This window comes from Crocuta crocuta, unplaced genomic scaffold (assembly GCF_008692635.1).
Source record: "Crocuta crocuta isolate KB4526 unplaced genomic scaffold, BGI_CrCroc_1.0 scaffold762, whole genome shotgun sequence".
Lineage (NCBI taxonomy): Eukaryota > Metazoa > Chordata > Mammalia > Carnivora > Hyaenidae > Crocuta > Crocuta crocuta.
The window spans coordinates 1,040,275-1,058,764 of record NW_027529524.1 but is presented as its reverse complement, the minus strand read 5'-3'; the positions used below and the strand labels follow the sequence as shown (position 1 = coordinate 1,058,764).

The 18,490-nt window shown below is 36.9% G+C and overlaps 1 protein-coding gene across 1 annotated transcript in view; it reads left to right on the top strand.

Annotated features, from left to right (window-relative positions):
- LOC144229016 (uncharacterized) overlaps positions 1–18,490 on the top strand; it is a 166,554-nt gene that overhangs the window by 25,498 nt on the left and 122,566 nt on the right. The window contains exon 9 of the mRNA XM_077760966.1: positions 1,659–1,679. The gene's annotated coding sequence lies outside the window, so the exon portion shown is untranslated. The remainder of the gene's footprint in view (positions 1–1,658; positions 1,680–18,490) is intronic.

Genomic DNA, 18,490 nt, shown 5'->3' with positions numbered 1-18,490 from the left:
ATTTCCCTGATTATAATCATTTGAGCATTTTTTCATGTGTCTTGATGGCCAACTGTATGTCTTCTTTGGAAAAGTGTCTTTGTGTCTTCTATCTCTTAACTGGGTTTTTAGGTTTTGGCGTGTTGAGTTTGATAAGGTCTTTAGAGATTTTGCATACTAACCTTTTATCAGATACATGGCTTGCAAATATCTTCTATTCTGGAGGCTGCTTTTTAGTTTTGTTGATTTTTTCCTACGCTGTGCAGAAGCTTTTTAACTTGACGAAGTCCCAATAGTTCATGTTTGCTTTTGTTTCCCTTGCCTTCGGCAACATGTCTAGTAAAAAGTTGCTCTGCTTGAGTTCAGAGAGGTTGCTCTTTGTGTTCTCCTCTAGGATTTTGGCTTCCTGTCTCACGTTTAGGTCTTTCATCCATTTTTAATTTATTTTGGGGTATGGTATAAGAAAGCGGTCCAGTTTCATTCTTATGCATGTTGCTGTCCAGTTTCCCCAACACCATTTGTTGAAGAGATTGTCTTTTTTCTATTGGATAAACTTTCCTGCTTTGTCGAAGATTAGTTGGCCATATAATTGTGGGTCCATTTCTGGGTTATCTATTCTGTTCCATTGAACTATGTGTCTGTTTTTGTGTCAGTACCATTCTGTCTTGATGACTATAGCTTTGTAATAAAGTTTGAAATCTGGAATTGTGATGCCTCCAGTTTTGTTTTCCTTTTTCAGGATTGCTTTGGCTATTCAAGGTCTTTAGTGGTTCCATAAAATTTTAGAATTGTTTGTTATAGCTCTGCAAAAAATGCTGGTGGTTTTTGATAGGGATTGCATTAAGTGTGTAGATTGTTTTGGGTAATATAGACATTTTAGCAATGTTTGTTCTTCCAATCCATGAACACGGTTTGCTTTTCCATTTCTTTGTGTTCTCTTCAATTTCTTTCATAAGTGTTCTATAGTTTTCAGAGTACAGATCTTATTTTACCTCTTTAGTTAGGTTTATTTCTAGGTATCTTATTATTTTGATGCAATTGCAAATGTGATTGGTTCCTTGATTTCTTTTTTCTGCTGCCTCATGACTGGTGTATAGAAATACAACAGATTTTTGCACAATGATTTTTATATCCTGTAGATTTGTTGAATTCATGACTCATGCTACCTCTTAAGACAGATTTTAGAATCCAGATTTAACCCTAGACATTATGAGAAAGAAAAAAACCCACAGAGATAAATGATTATGACAGAAGTTTTTAAATTGATAGTTATAAATAATCTTCCTATACTGCAAAAAGAAATAAAATGAAAGCAGACATGGTGATAGAGGTTTGAAAGGGAGATAAAATGATGAAGAAGGAAGTTAAGTTAGTAACCTTTAACTGGTAACCAGTCTCCTGCAAGGCTGTGACCCTTGGCATTGTTAAGAGTGTTTAAAAAAATTATTTCATTAAAAAAAGTAAATTTTTTTCATATAATCCACAAAACAGGTCTTCCAAAAAGGTCTACATTCTTAGGTTTTTAAAGTGTAGTTAATATTGAATTAATAAAGGATAGCATATTCATATAAGATTTAATGTTCCCCAAAAGTAACTTTTCTAATATTCCAAGTAGATTTGCAATAGGAACTGAGTACATAATTTTAAAAAATAATAATGTATTTTATTTTCTTTTTTAGTAATTGGTCCAGTATCAGCTGGTAAGTCCCAACTGTCTTTCTCAGTTTCCTCTGGTCCTCTGTAACATCGGGGTTACTTTATTTGCACTGATACATTTGACACCTGGCCACTCTGAACCCAGAGAGTTAGATTATACTCCATCTCTTCTCCTCCACATTTTCTAATATTCCTTTAAGTTATAACTAGATTTGAGGTAATTGGTGGTATATCAAAGGCCCAGAGAAGGGCAAAGACAAAGAAAAAAAAATTGTTCATTTGGTTACACTATTAAGTTACAGAAGAGAAACAAAGGGAAAAAATGTTGATAAAATATGTTGGGGTCAGATCACAGGAAAGACCATGGAAATAACACACTAAGAAATTTATATTTTAATCTGAAACTCTATGGTCACAATCCAAAAGATAAATAGTGGAAAACAAATAATGAGAAGATATAAGTGAGAGTATTAGGAGGGACAGACTGTACATGCAAACAAAGAAAACACCAACTAAAATAGAGTTGAAGTCAAAAAAGAAAGACCAATCTTTGTCTTCTCCTTCATAAAGAATCTAAACCAGACCACTGCTGTTCAGAGGAAAAGGGTAAAGAGGAGTACTTGAAAGCCTTTTCTGACTTCTCCTTGAAAGAATCTTTTGGGACTTACCTTTCATATCATTCAGGCAAACTATAAAAATTTGTGTTACCATTAAAAAAAAAACAACAGAAAACTGTTGGTCTAAATGTACCAATTAAAAAACAAATATTAACAAAAATCTTATAAATAAAAACAAAGGAAAACCAAATAAATAGATATTCCATGTTCATGAATAAGACAAGATATCAATTCTTCACAACTTAATCTATAGATTCAGTGCAATGCCATCAAAATCTCAGCAAGACAGTTTTTGGATATTGGCAAACTGATAGTAAAATTTATGTGAAGAATCCAAAGAATCCAGAATAGCCAATATTCAATAGTGTTGAAGGAGACCAAAGTAGGAGGACTGACACTACTCTCCTTCAAGATTTACCTGATAAACCTACAGAAATCCAGATAGTGTGGTATTGGTGAACACATAGACAAATAAATCAGTGGAACAGAACAGACAGCTTAGAAAAAGTTCCATATAAATATAGTTAACTTATCTTTGACAAAGCAGCAAAGGCAATACTATGGAGCAAAGATATTCTTTTCAACAAATGATGTTAGAACAACTGGACATCCACTTAAAGAAAATAAATCTTCTCCCATACTTTATACTCTTCACAAAAATTAACTCAAAATGCATCACAGACCTAAATATAAAACTTAAAACTATAACACTCCTAGAAAATAACATCAGAGAAAAGCCAGTAGACTTTGGGTATAGTAATGACTTTTTAGATATAATATCAAAAGAAAGAAATAATCATTTCACAAAAGAAATAATTGATAAGCTGTTACTCATTAAAATTAAGAACTTCTGAAAACAAACAATCTAATTTAAAAATGGGCAGAGGATTGACTAGATAGTTTTTCTAAAGAAGAGACACAGATGGCCAACAAACACATGAAAAGCAGTTCAACATCACTTATCACCAGGGAAATGCAAACCAAAATACAATGAGGTATCACCATTGGCTAAAACCAACAACACAAGAAACAATAGGTGTTAGCAAGGATGTGGAGAAAAGGGAACCCTCTTATAAAGTTGGTAGGAATGCAAACTGGTGCAACTACTCTGGAAAACAGTATGTTATTGAGAAACAGCATGAACACAGGAGAGGCAGAGAAAGGAAGAGACACAGATTCCGAAGGAGGCTTCAGGCTCCAGGCTGTCAGCACAGAGCCCGATGTGGGGCTTGAACTCACAAACCGTGAGATCGTGACCTGAGCCAAAGTTAGATGCTCAACTGACTGAGCCACCCAGCTTCCCCAAAAACAGTATGTTAAAGTTAAAATTAACTTTAAGGAGCAGGGCACTTGTTAGGATGAGCACTGGGTGTTACATGAAAACCAACTTGACAATAAACTATAAAAGAAAAACAATTAACTTTAAGTTTAAAACACTTGAAAATAGAACTACCCTACAATCTAGCAATCACACTACTAGGCATTTTTTTCAAAGGATACAAAAACATTAATTTGAATAGATAAATGCACCTCTATGTTTATAGCAACACTGTAATTATGGAAACAGCCCAAGTATCCATCGATTGATAAATGAATGGGTAAAGAAGATATGTATGTTAACACACACACACGCGCGCGCGCACACACACACACACACACACACACTGGGATATTACTCGGCCATAAAAAAGAACAAATTCTTGCCATTTGTAAGGACATGGATGGAGTTAGTGCATTATGCTAAGTGAAATAAGTCGGTCAGAGAAAGACAAATACCATATTATTGCATTCATATGCAGAATTTAAGAAACAGAACAAACGAGCAAAGGGACAAAAAAAGAGGCAAGCCAAGAAACAGATTCTTTTTTTAAAAAATACTTATTTATTTTTGAGAGAGTGCAACCAGGGCAGAGGCAGAGAGGGACAGAAGATCCGAAGCAGGCTCTGTACTGACAAGCTAACAGCCAGTGAGCTCAACATGGGGCTCAAACTCACGAACCATGAGATCATGACCTGAGCTGAAGTCGGATGCTCAACTGATTCAGCCACCCAGGTGCCCCCAAAACAGANGTGCAACCAGGGCAGAGGCAGAGAGGGACAGAAGATCCGAAGCAGGCTCTGTACTGACAAGCTAACAGCCAGTGAGCTCAACATGGGGCTCAAACTCACAAACCATGAGATCATGACCTGAGCTGAAGTCGGATGCTCAACTGATTCAGCCACCCAGGTGCCCCCAAAATAGGTTCTTAACTATAGAGAATAAACCGATGGTTACCAGAGGAGAAGTGGGTGGGGGGAATTTGTTACATAGGTAATGGAGATTAAGGAGGGCACTTGGGGATTAAGGAGGGCACTTAAATTAAAACTTCTAAAAGTAAGTAAAATAAATAAAAATTTAAAATTTAATAAATAAATAAAAATTTAAAAATGACTCAGCTATATGCTATCTGTAAGAAATTCACTTAAAATTTAACAATAAAAAGAAAATTATAGAAAACATATACCATGGCAGCATTAATTTTTTAAAGCAGGAGTAGCTATATTATCACATAAAGTAGACCTCAGAGAAAAAATTTACCAGAAACAAGAAGGGATTAAATAATGATTTAAAAATATATAAATGTGTATGCACAAAACAAGAGAGCTTCAAAATATATGGGAGAAAAAACTGATAGAACTGAAAAGATAAATAGAAAAACTCAGTTATACTTGGGAAATTCAATACCCCATTCTCAGCAGCTGATAAAACTACTACATAGAACATGAAAGAAGTGAGAGGATCAGCCATGTGGATATGAGTGGAGAATAATTTAGGCAGAGAGGACAATAAGTAAACCAGTCTGGGGTAGGAATGTTTCTAGACTATTTGAGGGATAGCAAGAAAGCAAATGTAGCTGAAACAGAATAAAATAATACAATAAAACAGAAGATAAGCTATTAAGACAATTATAGGTGACAGATATTCCAGTATCTTCTGAGAGGTGCTATAAATGGCTTTGACTCTGAATCAAGAAAGATGGAGAGTTATAACTGAATCATAAGCAGAGGGGTGACCTGAATCTTAAAAAGATCCCTGTGGCTGCTATATTGGGATTCACTGGAAGGCAAGGGTGAAATCCAAGTAATCAGAGAGATTAAAGTAATCTGGATCACAGTGAGAGTCATAAAGGTAGTGAGTAATACGAGGTTCTTACACCATACTGAGGGATCTGCTGTCCCACTAAAGCACTATATCCTGCTAGGAGTCTTGAATGGTATCTTAGAACAAAAAATTAAGGAAATGGGAATAGAGAACTCTGTTTCCAATCCAAAAACACTACCATTAATATACCTTCTTGTTTCAACTTTCAGGGATGCCTTAAGTAGCTACTAGTAAGTTCCTAATCTATTTCTAATATCTTAGTTTCTTTGGGGCAGAGGTCGGCAAACTTTTCTGTAGAGGGACAGATAATAAATATTTAGAGCTTTGCAAACAATAAGGTCTCTGTCATAACTACTCAACTCTGCTGCTATAGCGCATAAGTAGTCATAGACAATATGTAAAAGAAAAAAACCCAGATGTGTCCCAGCAGAACATTATTTATAGACAAGGAAACTTGGATTTCATATAATTTTTACATGTCACAAAATACCATTCTTATTTTTTCAACCATTTAAAAATGTAGATCTATCCTTACCTCATAAGACATACAAAAACAGGTAGCAGGCTGGATTTGTTCCATGGGGTATACTTTGGCAACCCCACCTCCTCAAGTTTAAATACAAATTTTTATCCCTGGTAAACATAACCCCAGGGTTTATGTTTCTCACAATGTCATTCTTTTTTAAAAATTATTATTTTGTGCTTTCCAATGTTAGATATAACCACGTAACATGAACATAAGAGATACACATTTCAGTATCTGGCAAAAATGTACTTTAACTATTTCATAAATAGTATCATCATACATCATCTAAGCAAGACTGTTATGCATCCCCTATTTTAGAAATGTTAATTGTGAAACTCTAGACAAAATTACTAATGATTAATTAAAAGTAAAAGCAATTTGGGGCATCTGTGGCTCAGTAGGTTAAGTGTCCAACTCTTGATTTTGGCTCAGGGCATGATCTCATGGTTCATGAATCATGCAAAGCTTGCTTGGGATTCTCTTTCCGTCTCTCTCTCTCTCTGCCCCTCCCTTACTCACTCTTGCTCTCTCCCTCTCTCAAAAGGAATAAACTTAAAAAAAAGTAAAGGCAATTAAAGTAGCTAATCATAATGACATCTGCACCATGGCAGTTATTCCTTTTTCCCTTCCTCTTTGACTTACAACTAATTAGACATCCATAATGAACCTGAAGTTCATCCAGATGTTATAACAATATCCAGGATTTCTACCCATCTGTATCTCCAAAAGTGGGGAGTTAGGACCTCAGTGGGGACAGTGGATCCAAGAGAGTCCATAAGTATGCTCCACCCTCACTCTCCACAATCAAGAAAAAGGGAACCAAGAGAGTACAAACCTGGGCAGATACCCACAGCCAATAGAGAATTTTTGAGGTCAATTACCTCACCAGGGAATCCAGCACACCATCAGAGTGGGATAGAGATGAGACAGGGGAAATGGAGGAACTCACCAAGATGGCCCCACTCCCCAGGGTGTCTGTAAGGCATTAGGCTTTGCAGTATCAGAAGCAACTTCTCCTGCACAGGAGGTAGAAAGCAAAAGTAGTGACTGACCACCTGACTACTCCAGCTGTGTTGGTTGCAGCTAGAGGGAGGACCTCCATGACTGGGGAAATATCAAAGGGCATTGAAGGCATGCATTTCCTAATCTCTGCTTTTAGATTTAAGCAGGAGGTCTGTCCATGGACTGCTGGGGGTACCTTGCCTCACTAAGGATTCCCCTACTGGGCTACCTATGGGCACCTTCTAAAGTACCCCCCCTTCCATCCCCACCCACCCATCTTCCCTGTAAGCCCCAGGTGCTAATCATAGCACCTCCCATTCTGCTGACAATACTTTGTATGTGCTGCCAAGTGCAGCCCTGAGGAGAAATCCCACCTTCTGGAATACAGAAAGAAGATTTCTAATTGCCTGACCCTTGAATTGCAAGAAACAAAGTTTTCATAAATTCTTAACTAAAGAAGGCGTCTGCTACTTCAAATGTGATCACAAAACACACACTATCAAATATTATGAAAAAACAAAGAAATATATATCATTTTTAAAAATGATAATTCTCTAGCCACCAAACTGTAAGGCATGGAATATTGTGTTCTAACTGATAAAAGAACTCAAAATAGCAGTTAGGAAAATATTAAATGAGTTATAAGAAACCTCAGAAAGGCAATTAACTAAATTCATCAATAAAATTAATGAAGAGAATGAATTCTTTTTATTAATAAATAGTTTATTGTCAAGCTGGTTTCCATATAACACCCAGTGCTCATCCCCACAAATGCCCTCCTCCATGCCGATCACCCGACCCTCACCCCCATACCTATCAGTCCTCAGTTTGTTCTCAGCATTCAAGAGTCTCTCATGGTTTGCCTCTCTCCCTCTCTGCCACTATTTTCCCCCTTCTTCTCCACCACGGTCCTCTGTTAAGTTCTTCCTAATCCTCCTATACGTGCAAACATATGGTATTTGTCCATCTCTGCCTTACTTATTTTGCTCAGCATAACACCCTCAATGTCCATCCATGTTGCTACACATGGCCAGATTTCATTCTTTCTCATTGCCATGTACCACATCTTCTTGATCCATTCATCTGTTGATGGACACTTAGGCTCTTTCCAGGTTTTGGCTATTGTTGAGAGTGCTTCTATGAACATTAGGGAACATGTGCCCCTATGCATCAGCACTTCTATATCTCTTGGGTAAATTCCCAGCAGTGCTATTGTTGGGTCATAGGGGAATACTATTGTTAATTTTTTGAGGAACCTCCACATTGTTTTCCAGAGGGGTTACACCNAGGGGGAAAGCTCTCAGTTTTTCCCCATTGAGGATGATGTTAGCTGAAGGCTTGTCATAGATGGCTTTTATGATGTTTAAGTAGGTTCCTTCTATCCTGACTTTCTTGAGGGTCTTTATTAAGAAAGGATGCTGTAGTTTGTCAAATGCTTTTTCGCATCAGTCGACAGGATCATATGGTTTTTATCTTTTCTTTGTTGATGCGATGTATCACATTGATTGATTTGCAAATATTCAACCAGCCCTGTAGCCCAAGAATGAATCTCACTTGATTTTGGTGGATAATTCTTTTTATGTGCTGTTGAATTGCAAGTATCTTGTTGAGGTTTTTTGCATATTCATCAGGGATATTGGCCTGTAGTTCTCCTTTCTTGCTGGGTCCCTGTCTGGCTTGGGAATCAAAGTGATGCTGGCTTCATAAAAAGAGTCTGGAAATTTTCCATCAATTCCTATTTTTTGGAATAGTTTGAGAAGAATGGGTATTAATTCTCTTTTAAATGTCTGGTAGAATTCCCCAAGGAACCCATCTGGCCCAGGGCTGCTATTTGTTGGAGATTTTTGATAACTGATTCGATTTCCTCACTTGTTATGGATCTCTTCAGGTTTTCTATCTTTCTGGTGTGAATTTTGGTAGTGTGTGTGTGTTTAGNAGAAATAAAAATACGTAGATAAGAAAAAAAAGAGAAGAAAAGGAAAAAAGAAGAAACCCAATAGACAACAGTTTAAAGCATATAACCAGATTTGCCAGGTGTATGCAGTGCTGGTTGAAGGGCATAGAGAAAGAGAGAAATGACAGGGCGGGGATGAGGTGAAATTGGAAATGAAATGAGCAGGCAGAAGGAATAAGCAGCTTTTTTCAGTGACTGAAAAAGTGGAATATGGTTGGAGAAGAGGTGAAATAATGACAATGGTGTTATCCAGAGAAACTATATAGTCTGATTACTCTAGAGAGAAAGAAATGAATAGGTAGGTAAGTGTAGAATTTACATCTAGAGAGTGGATTAAATGTGACTGTTTAAGCTAGTCAGTGACCAGAATTAATCAGGGCAGTGCATCCATGTTGGTCTTGCCCTGGCTCCAGTTAAAAAAAAAAAGGAAGAGGGCAGCTCTCTAGCAGGGATGGGAGTGGTTTGATCCAATGTGTCCCACAGGAGTCCTCCCTTGGAGGTTGTGGGGAGAGAGAAGAGTGGTGGCACTCGAGTCCCTTCTTGAACCAAGCACTGCAACTCACTTTTTTGGGTGTGTAAACTCCCTGTGCCGGGGGTGCAGCCAAGGTGGGCCGTGCTCTATATAATCCAGGCCAGGCCTCGTTTCCAGATGCCAGTCCATGCGCCCCACTTAAATTGCCAGAAACAGAAACTCGCAAGTGATCCCCTCATGGCAGTTCCAAGCCTCTTGCCTTCCCCCTGGGGATTGAGCCAGAAGCCGCTGCTCCTGTCTCCTCCAGGTCGGGTTGGCAAGCGAGGAGCAGTTTCATCCGGGGGTCGCCTGGGATGAGTGCGTCTTGTCTAGGGTCAGCTGGAAAGCAGGAAACCGGGTCCCTCTGTGTCACGTCGCCCGAAACACGAAGTCGCGGGCAAATCTTCCAGTTTTAAGCCCTTCACCTTCCCTCTAGGGATCCAGCCAAGCCAGAAGCACAAAGGCGCGGTCACCCAGCATCCCCTCCAGGTCGAGCTGGTGCCGCAGGGAGCAATTTCCCCAGGGGTCGCCTGGTACAAGTGCGTCCCGCCTAGGGTCAGCTGAAGAGCAGGAAATTGGGTCCCTCTGTGTCCTGAGCATAGGTTTTTCTGTTCCCCAGCAACAGGGACAGTGTCTTATGCAATTTCAGCCACTCTTTTCCCTCTAAACTCCCCGCAGAGGGGGATCACTCCCGTCCATCTGTGTCTCTGGTCCCGGCCCGATTTTATCTTCCCCAGTTCGCACTAACGCTAGAAGGTTTTCTCAGCAGACTCTGTCTCCCTTTCCTCCTAAGCTCCTAGATTCTGTAAGGGTTCCTATGGCTTCAGGCCTTCTCCACACGAGATATGGGGGTGAGTGCAATGTATGGAGTTCCCTACTTCTCTGCCATCTTGCACTTTCCACTGAGAATGAATTCTTTAACTAAGAAATGGAAATTATTTTTAAAATCAATTCTGAAGCTGAAGAATTAATAAGTGAGATAAAAATGCAATAGAGCATAAGTAACAGAGTAGACCAGATGCAAGAGGAATAGATGAATTGGAGAATAAGCATATAGAAATATTTTTGTTACAAGAGGATAAAAGAGAATAGAAGGAGAAGGAAATAGTGAGTGTATTTAAAGAAATATTAGCTGAGAACTTCCAAACCTTGTGAAGGAACTGGACATACAAATCCACAAAGCTAACAGAACACCCTATTACCTCAAAGCAAAAAGACTTCCAAGACAGATGACAGTGGAGCTGTCAAAAATCAATGATAAAAAAAAAGAATCTTAGGGGCACCTGGGTGGCTCAGTCGGTTAAGCGTCTGACTACAGCTCAGGTCATGATCTCATGGTTCATGGGTTCAAGCCCTGAATCGGGCTCTGTGCTGAGGAATAGCTCAGAGCCTGGAGCCTGTCTCAGATTCTGTGTCTTCCTCTCTCTCTGACCCTCCCCTGCTCATGCTGTCTCTATCTCAAAAATAAATAAAACATTAAAAAAAAAAAAAAAAGAACCTTAAAGTCAGAGAGTGGGAAACAGTAACCTACAAAATAACCCCCATTAGGCTATCAGCAAATTTCTTGGCAGAAAACCTATAGGCCAGAATGGAACAAAACAATCTATTATTCAAAGTATTTAAAGTTAAAAATTGCCAGACAAGAGGGGCGCCTGGGTGGCTTAGTCGGTTAAGCGTCCGACTTTCGCTTAGGTCATGATCTCGCGGTTCGTGGGTTCGGGCCCCGCGTCGGGCTCTGTGCTGACTGCCAGCTCAGAGCCTGGAGCCTGTTTCAGTCTGTGACTCCCTCTCTCTCTGACCCTCCCCTGCTCACGCTGTCTCTCTCTCTCTCTCCTAGAAATAAATAAAATATTTAAAAAAAAAAATTGCCAGACAAGAATATTTTATCTGGCAAAGTTTTTTTTCATACATTATGGAGAAATAAAGGCTCTTCCAGAAAAACAAAGGCTGTGGGACTTCACCAGCACTAGATCTGCCTTGCAAGAAATGCTGAAAGGAATCCTTTATCTAAAGTGAAAAGAAACTAAATAGCAACACAAAAACATATGAAAGTACACAATACCCTGGGAAAGGTGAGAAATAAACAGAATTAAAAGATGGTAATGCTGTATTAGAATGGTGTGTTAAGGATTTAACTATAATATAAAAGTTAAAGAAAAATATATTAAAAATAACTAAGCTATTTCGATTTGTTAATGAATTTGTTAATAAAAAGATAAATTGTAATATCAAAACTATAAAAGAAGTAAAATAGTATAGCCTTTAAGGGCAAATGAAAATAAGTTGTCATCAGTATAAAGTGGATTATTATATCTATGAGATGCTTTATGGTAACCACAAAGCAAAAGTCTAGAGATTTACAAAAAATAAAAAAGAGGAGACTGAGCATATCACCATGATAAGCCACCAATTTACAAAAGTAAGCAGAAACAGATGTGAAAAGGCAATGGAGATACCAAAAAAATAAAAAATAAAAAAAATAAGATGGCAGTACGTCCTAATGTAAATGGATCAAATTCACCAATCAAAAGGCACAGTGTGGCTGAATAGATATGAAAACTAAACCCAACCATATGCTGTCCACAGGAGACTCATTTCAGCTCTAAAGACACATACATATAGGCTCAAAGAGAAGAGCTGGAAAAAGATATTCCATGCAAATGGTAACCAAAAGAAAATGGAGATAGCTATAGATAGTTTGTATCACACAAAATAGACTTTTAGCCAAAAACAGTAATAATGACAAATAAAATCATTATATAATGATAAAGGGGTCAATACATCAAGAAAATAAAACAATCTTAAACATATATACTGCCAACACTGGAGTGCCTAAATATATTAAGCAAATACTAACAGATCTGAAGGGAAAAATACACAATAATACCATAAAAGTAGGACAATTTCAATACCCCACTGTCAGCAATGGATAGATTGTGCAAAAAGAAATCAATAAGAAAACACTGAAATTGAACCCCACTTTAGTTTAAATGGACTTAGAAAAAGTATATAGAACATTCTATCCAACAACAGCAGAATACACAGTCTTCACAACTGCTCATGGAACATTCTCAGGATAGATCATGTGATAGGACACAAATATATCTTGGTAAATTTCAGAAGACTGAAATAATAACCAACAATGTTTTTTGATATAAATGGTATGAAACCAGAAATCAACAATAGAAGGAAAGCTGTAAAATCTACAACACTGTGGAAACTAAACTCACTTCTGAACTACCAATGGGTTGTAGAAGAAATCAAAGTGGAAATTTCAAAAATTATCTGAAAACATAGTGGACACACAACATGCCAAAACATGGGATATGGCAAAAGCAGTTCTGAGGAAAAAAAATTATAGAATAAATGCATACATTAAGAAATTAGAAAAATCTCAAATAAACTAACTTTATACCACAAGAAACTAGAAAAAGGAGAACAAATTAAGCCCAAACTTAGCAGAAGAAATAAAATAATAAAGATCAGAGTGAAAATAAATGAAATAGAGACCAGAAAAACATAGAACCAACAAAACCAAGAGCTGGTTTTTTGAAAAGTTTACAAAAATTTTGACAAATCTTTAGCTAGATTAACTAAGAAAAAGAGAAAACTCAAATAAATAAAACTAAATATGGGTTGTTTCCTTTGCTGTGCAGAAGCTTTTAATCTTGATGAGGTCCCAACCCACAAAACTAATAGGCAACCAACGGAATGGGAAAAGATAGTTGCAAATGACATATCAGATAAAGGGTTAATATCCAGAATCTATAAGGAACTCACCAAACTCCACACCCGAAAAACAAACAACCCAGTGAAGAAATGGGCAGAAGATATGAACAGACACTTCTCCAAAGAGGACATCCAGATGGCCAACAGACACATGAAACGATGCTCAGCATCCCTCCTCATCAGGGAAATACAAATCAAAACCACACTGAGATACCACCTCACGCCAGTCAGAGTGGCTAAAATGAGCAAATCAGAGAACTCTAGATGCTGGCGAGGATGTGGAGAAACGGGCACCCTCCTACACTGTTGGTGGGAATGTAAACTGGTGCAGCCCCTCTGGAAAACAGTGTGGAGGTTCCTCAGGAAACTAACAATAGAACTCCCCTATGACCCAGCAATAGCACTGCTAGGAATTTACCCAAGGGATCCAGAAATGCTGATGCATAGGAGCACATGTACCCCAATGTTCATAGCAGCACTCTCCACAATAGCTAAAACATGGAAAGAGCCTAAGTGTCCATCAACAGATGAATGGATCAAAAAGATGTGGTTTATCTATACGATGGAATACTACATGGCAATGAGAAACAATGAAATCTGGCCATGTGTAGCAACATGGATGGACCTTGAGGGTGTTATGCTGAGCGAAATAAGTCAGGCAGAGAAGGACAAATATCATATGTTTGCACGTATAGGAGGATTAGGAGGAACTTAACTGAGGAACAAGGGGGAGAAGAATGGGGGAAATGGTGGGGGAAAGGGAGAGAGGCAAACCATGAGAGACTCTTGAATGCTGACAAAAACTGAGGACTGATGGATGTGGGGGGGAGGGGGGATGGGCATGGAGGAGGACACTTGTTGGGATGAGCACTGGGTGTTATATGGAAACCAATTTGACAATAATCTATTTTTTAAAAAAAAAAAAAAGAAAGAAAGAAATAGACAAAGCAGTCCTGAATTTTGTGCGGAACCGCAAAAAATCCCAAATAGCAAAGCAATCTGGGGGGAAGGTAGAGGGGGAGTGGAGGGATCACACTTCCTGATTTTAAACTATACTATAAATAGTAATAGTAATAAAAACTATACAGTATTGACATGAAAGTAGACACATAACCAATAGAACAAAATAGAGAGGCCAGAATTAAATCCCCACATATAAGTCAACTAATATTCAAGGAGGGAACCAAAAACAATGGAAAAAGAATAGTCTCTTCAGCAATGGTGCCGGGAAAACAAGATACATACATGCAGAACAGTAAGAGTAGGAGATTTTAACACCACACTTACATCCATGGACAGATTATCTAACCAGAAAATCAACAAGGAAACAATGGCTTTGAATGACACACTGGACCAGATAGATTTAACAAGATACATTCAAAGCATTCTATCCTAAAACAGCAGAATACACATTCTTTTCAAGTGCAAATGGAACATTCTCCAGAACAGATCAAATATTAGACCACAAAGCAAGCCTCAACAAATTCAAAAAGACAGAAGTCATACCATGCATGTTTTCTGACCACAATGTTATAAAATTGTAAGTCAACCACAAGAAAAAATCTGGAAAGAAAACAAATAGTCAAATAATATGCTACTAAGCAATGAATGGGTCAACCAGAAAATAAAAGAAAACTTTAGAAGTACATGGAAACAAATGAAAGTGAAAACACAATGGTCCAAAACCTTTGGGATATGGCAAAAGTGGTTTCAAGAAGGAAGGTTACGTCAGGAAACAGGAAAAATCTCAAATAAAGAAAGTAACCTTACACCTAAAGGAACAAGAAAAAGAACAACAAACAAAACCCCAAAGCAGCAGAAGGAAGGAAAGTATAAAGATTACAGAAGAAATAAATAACATAGAAACTAAAAAAAAAAAAAAAAAAAAAAAAAAAAAAAAAAAAAAAAATAGATCAATGAAACCAGGAACTGGTTCTTAAAAAAAAAAATCAACAAAATTGATAAATCTCTAGCCATACTTATTAACAAAAAAGAAAAAAGACGCAAATAAATAAAATCACAGAGAGGAGAAATAACAACCAACACCACAGAAATACAATCATAAGAGAATATTAAGAAAAACTATATGCCAACAAATTGGATAACCTAGAAGAAATGCATAAATACCTAGAAACATATAATCTACCAAAACTGAAAGAATAAGAAATAGAATATCTGAACAGAATAATATCCAGCAAAGAAAATGAATCAGTAAAAAACAAAAACAAAAACAAACAAACAAAAATAGCATCAAATGAAAGTCCAGGGTCAGATGGCTTCATAGGCAAATTCTACCAAATATTTAAAGAAGATACATAACTCTTCTCAAAATATTTCAAAAAATAGAAAAGGAAGAAAAACTTCCAAATTCATTCAGTGAGGCCAGCATTACCCAAACCAGTTAAGGACACCATGAAAAACAGAGAACTACAGACCAATATCTCTGACAAACATAGATGCAAAAATGCTCAACAAAATACTAGCAAGCCAAATCCAACAATACATTAATAAAATCATTCACCATGACCACATGGGATTTATTCCTGGGCTGCAAGGGTGGACCATTATTTGCAAATAAATCAATGTGATACATCACATCAATAAGAGAAAGCATAAGAACCATATGATCATTTCAATAGACACAGAAAAAGGATTTGACAAAGTACAACATCCATTCATGATAAAAAAAACAAAAAAACAAAGTAAGTTTGGAGGAAATATACCTCAACATAATAAAGGCCATATATGAAAAACCCACAGCTAACATTATCCTCAATGGGGAAAACCTGAGAGCTTTTCCCCTAAGGTCAGGAACAAAATGAGGAAGTCCACTCTCACCATTTTCATTCAACACATTACTGGAAGTCCTAGACACAGCAATCAGATAACACAAAGAAATAAAAGGCATCCAAATTGATAAGAAAGAAGTAACACTTTCACTATTTGCAGATGACATGATACTATATATAGAAACCCCTAAATACTCCACTAACTACTAGAACTGAAAAATGAATTAAGTAACATCACAGGATGCAAAATCAATGTACAAAATCAATGTACAGAAATGTGTTGCATTTCTCTAGACCAATAATGAAGAAGCAGAAAGAGAAATAAGGAGGACAATCCCATTTACAACTGCACTCAAAATAGTAAGATACCTAGTAATAAACCTAATCAAAAAGGTGAAAGACCTGTGCTCTAAAAACAATAAAACATTGATGAAAGAAACTGAAGACAAAACAAATGGAAAGACCCATGCTCATGAATTAGAAGAATAAACACTGTTAAACCATCTATACTTCTCAAAGCAATCTACACATTTAATACAATCCCTATCAAAATACCAACAGCATTATTCACAGGGCTAGAATAAATAATCCAAAAACTTATATGGAAACATGAAAGACACTGAATAGCCAAAAAAAATCTTGAAGAACCAAAGCTGGAGGCTTTGCTTCACAAATTCTGGACTTCAAGTTACATTACAAAGTTGTAGTCATCAAAATAGTATGGTACTGGCACAAAAACGGAAACATAGATCAACAGAACAGTATAGAAAACCCAGAAATAAACCCACAATTTTTTAGTCAATTCATCTTCAACAAAGCAGAAAAGACTATCCAATGGGGGAAAAAAAACAAGTCTCTGCAACAGATGGTGTTGGGAAAACTGGACATCTACATGCATAAGAATGAACCTGGACCACTTTCTTATAACATACACACACAAAAAAATTCAAAATGGGTTGAAGTCCTAAATGTGAGACCTGAAATCACACAAATCCTAGAAGAGAACACAGGCAGTAGCTTCTTTGGCCTCAGCTGTAGCAACATTTTTCTAGATATGTCTTCTGATTCAAGGGAACCAAAGTAAATATAAACTATTGGGACTACATCAAAATAAAAAGCTTCTACACAGCAAAGGAAACAAGCAACAAAACTAAAAGGCAACTTACAAAATGGGAAAAGATATTTACAAATGATGTATCTGATAAAGGGTTAGTGTCAAAAACATATAAAGAACTTATAAAATTCAACAACCAAAAAACAAATATTCTAATTAAAAATGGCAGAAGACATGAATAGACACTTTTTCTGAAGAAGACATCCAGATGGTCAACACATACATGAAAAGATGTTTATCATCACTCATCATCAGGGGAGTACAAATCAAAACTACAATGAGATATCACCTCACACTGTCAGAATGGGTAAAATCAACAACACAAGAAACAACAGATGTTGAAAGAATGTGGAGAAAAAGGAGCACTTGTACACTGTTAGTGGAAAGGCAAACTGTACAGCCACTGTGAAAAACAGTATGGAGTTTCCTCAGAACATTAAAAATAGAACTACTCTATGATCCAGCAATCTTACTACTGGGTATTTATCTAAAGAATACAAAAACACTAATTCAAATGGATATGTGCACCCCTATGTTTATAGCAGCATTATTACAATAGTCCAATTATGGAAGCAGCCCAAATGTCCATCAATTGATGAATGGGTAAAAGAGGAAGTGAGATTAGAAAGATAGGCAGATGATAGATAGATGGATAGATGGATAGATAGATAGATAGATAGATAGATAGATAGATAGATAGATAGATAGATAGATGATAGATAGATAGCTATAGATAGACATATACAGATAAAGACAAAGTATTATATATATAATGGAATGTTATTCAGCCATAAAAAAGAATGAAGTCTTGCCATTTGCAACAACATGGATAGAGCTAGAGAGTACAATCCTAAGCAAAATAAGTCAGAGAAAGCCAAATACCATATGATTTCACTCATATGTGGAATTTAGGAAACAAAAGAGCAAAATGGAAAAAGAGAAAAGAGTAACAAACCAAGAAACCGACAATTATAGAGAATAAACTGATGTTTACCAGAGCAAAGGCTGGTGGGAAGATGGATTAAATAGGTGATGGTGATTAAGGAGTGCATTTGTCAGAATGCGTATCTGGTGGTATATGGAATTGGTGAATCACTATATTGTACACTTGGAACTAATGTAACATTGTATATTAACTAACTGAAATAAAAGTAAAAACCTAAAAAAAACATGAAGAACAATTAAATTAAGCCCCTGTCTTATACCACTCACAAAAATTAGCTTGAAATGGACCACTGATTTTAACATGGACCCTGATACCATATAACTCCTAGAAGAAAATATAAGCAAGAAGCTCCTCAGTGTTGGTCTTGGCATTGATTTTCTAGACATAACACCAGAAACACAAACAAAAACAAACACCAACAAGCTGCACTACATCAAAATTAAAAGCTTCCACACATGAACAGAACTAATTTCAAAAGGAAGAGACAACCCATGGAATGAGAAAAACTTTTTGCAAACCATATAT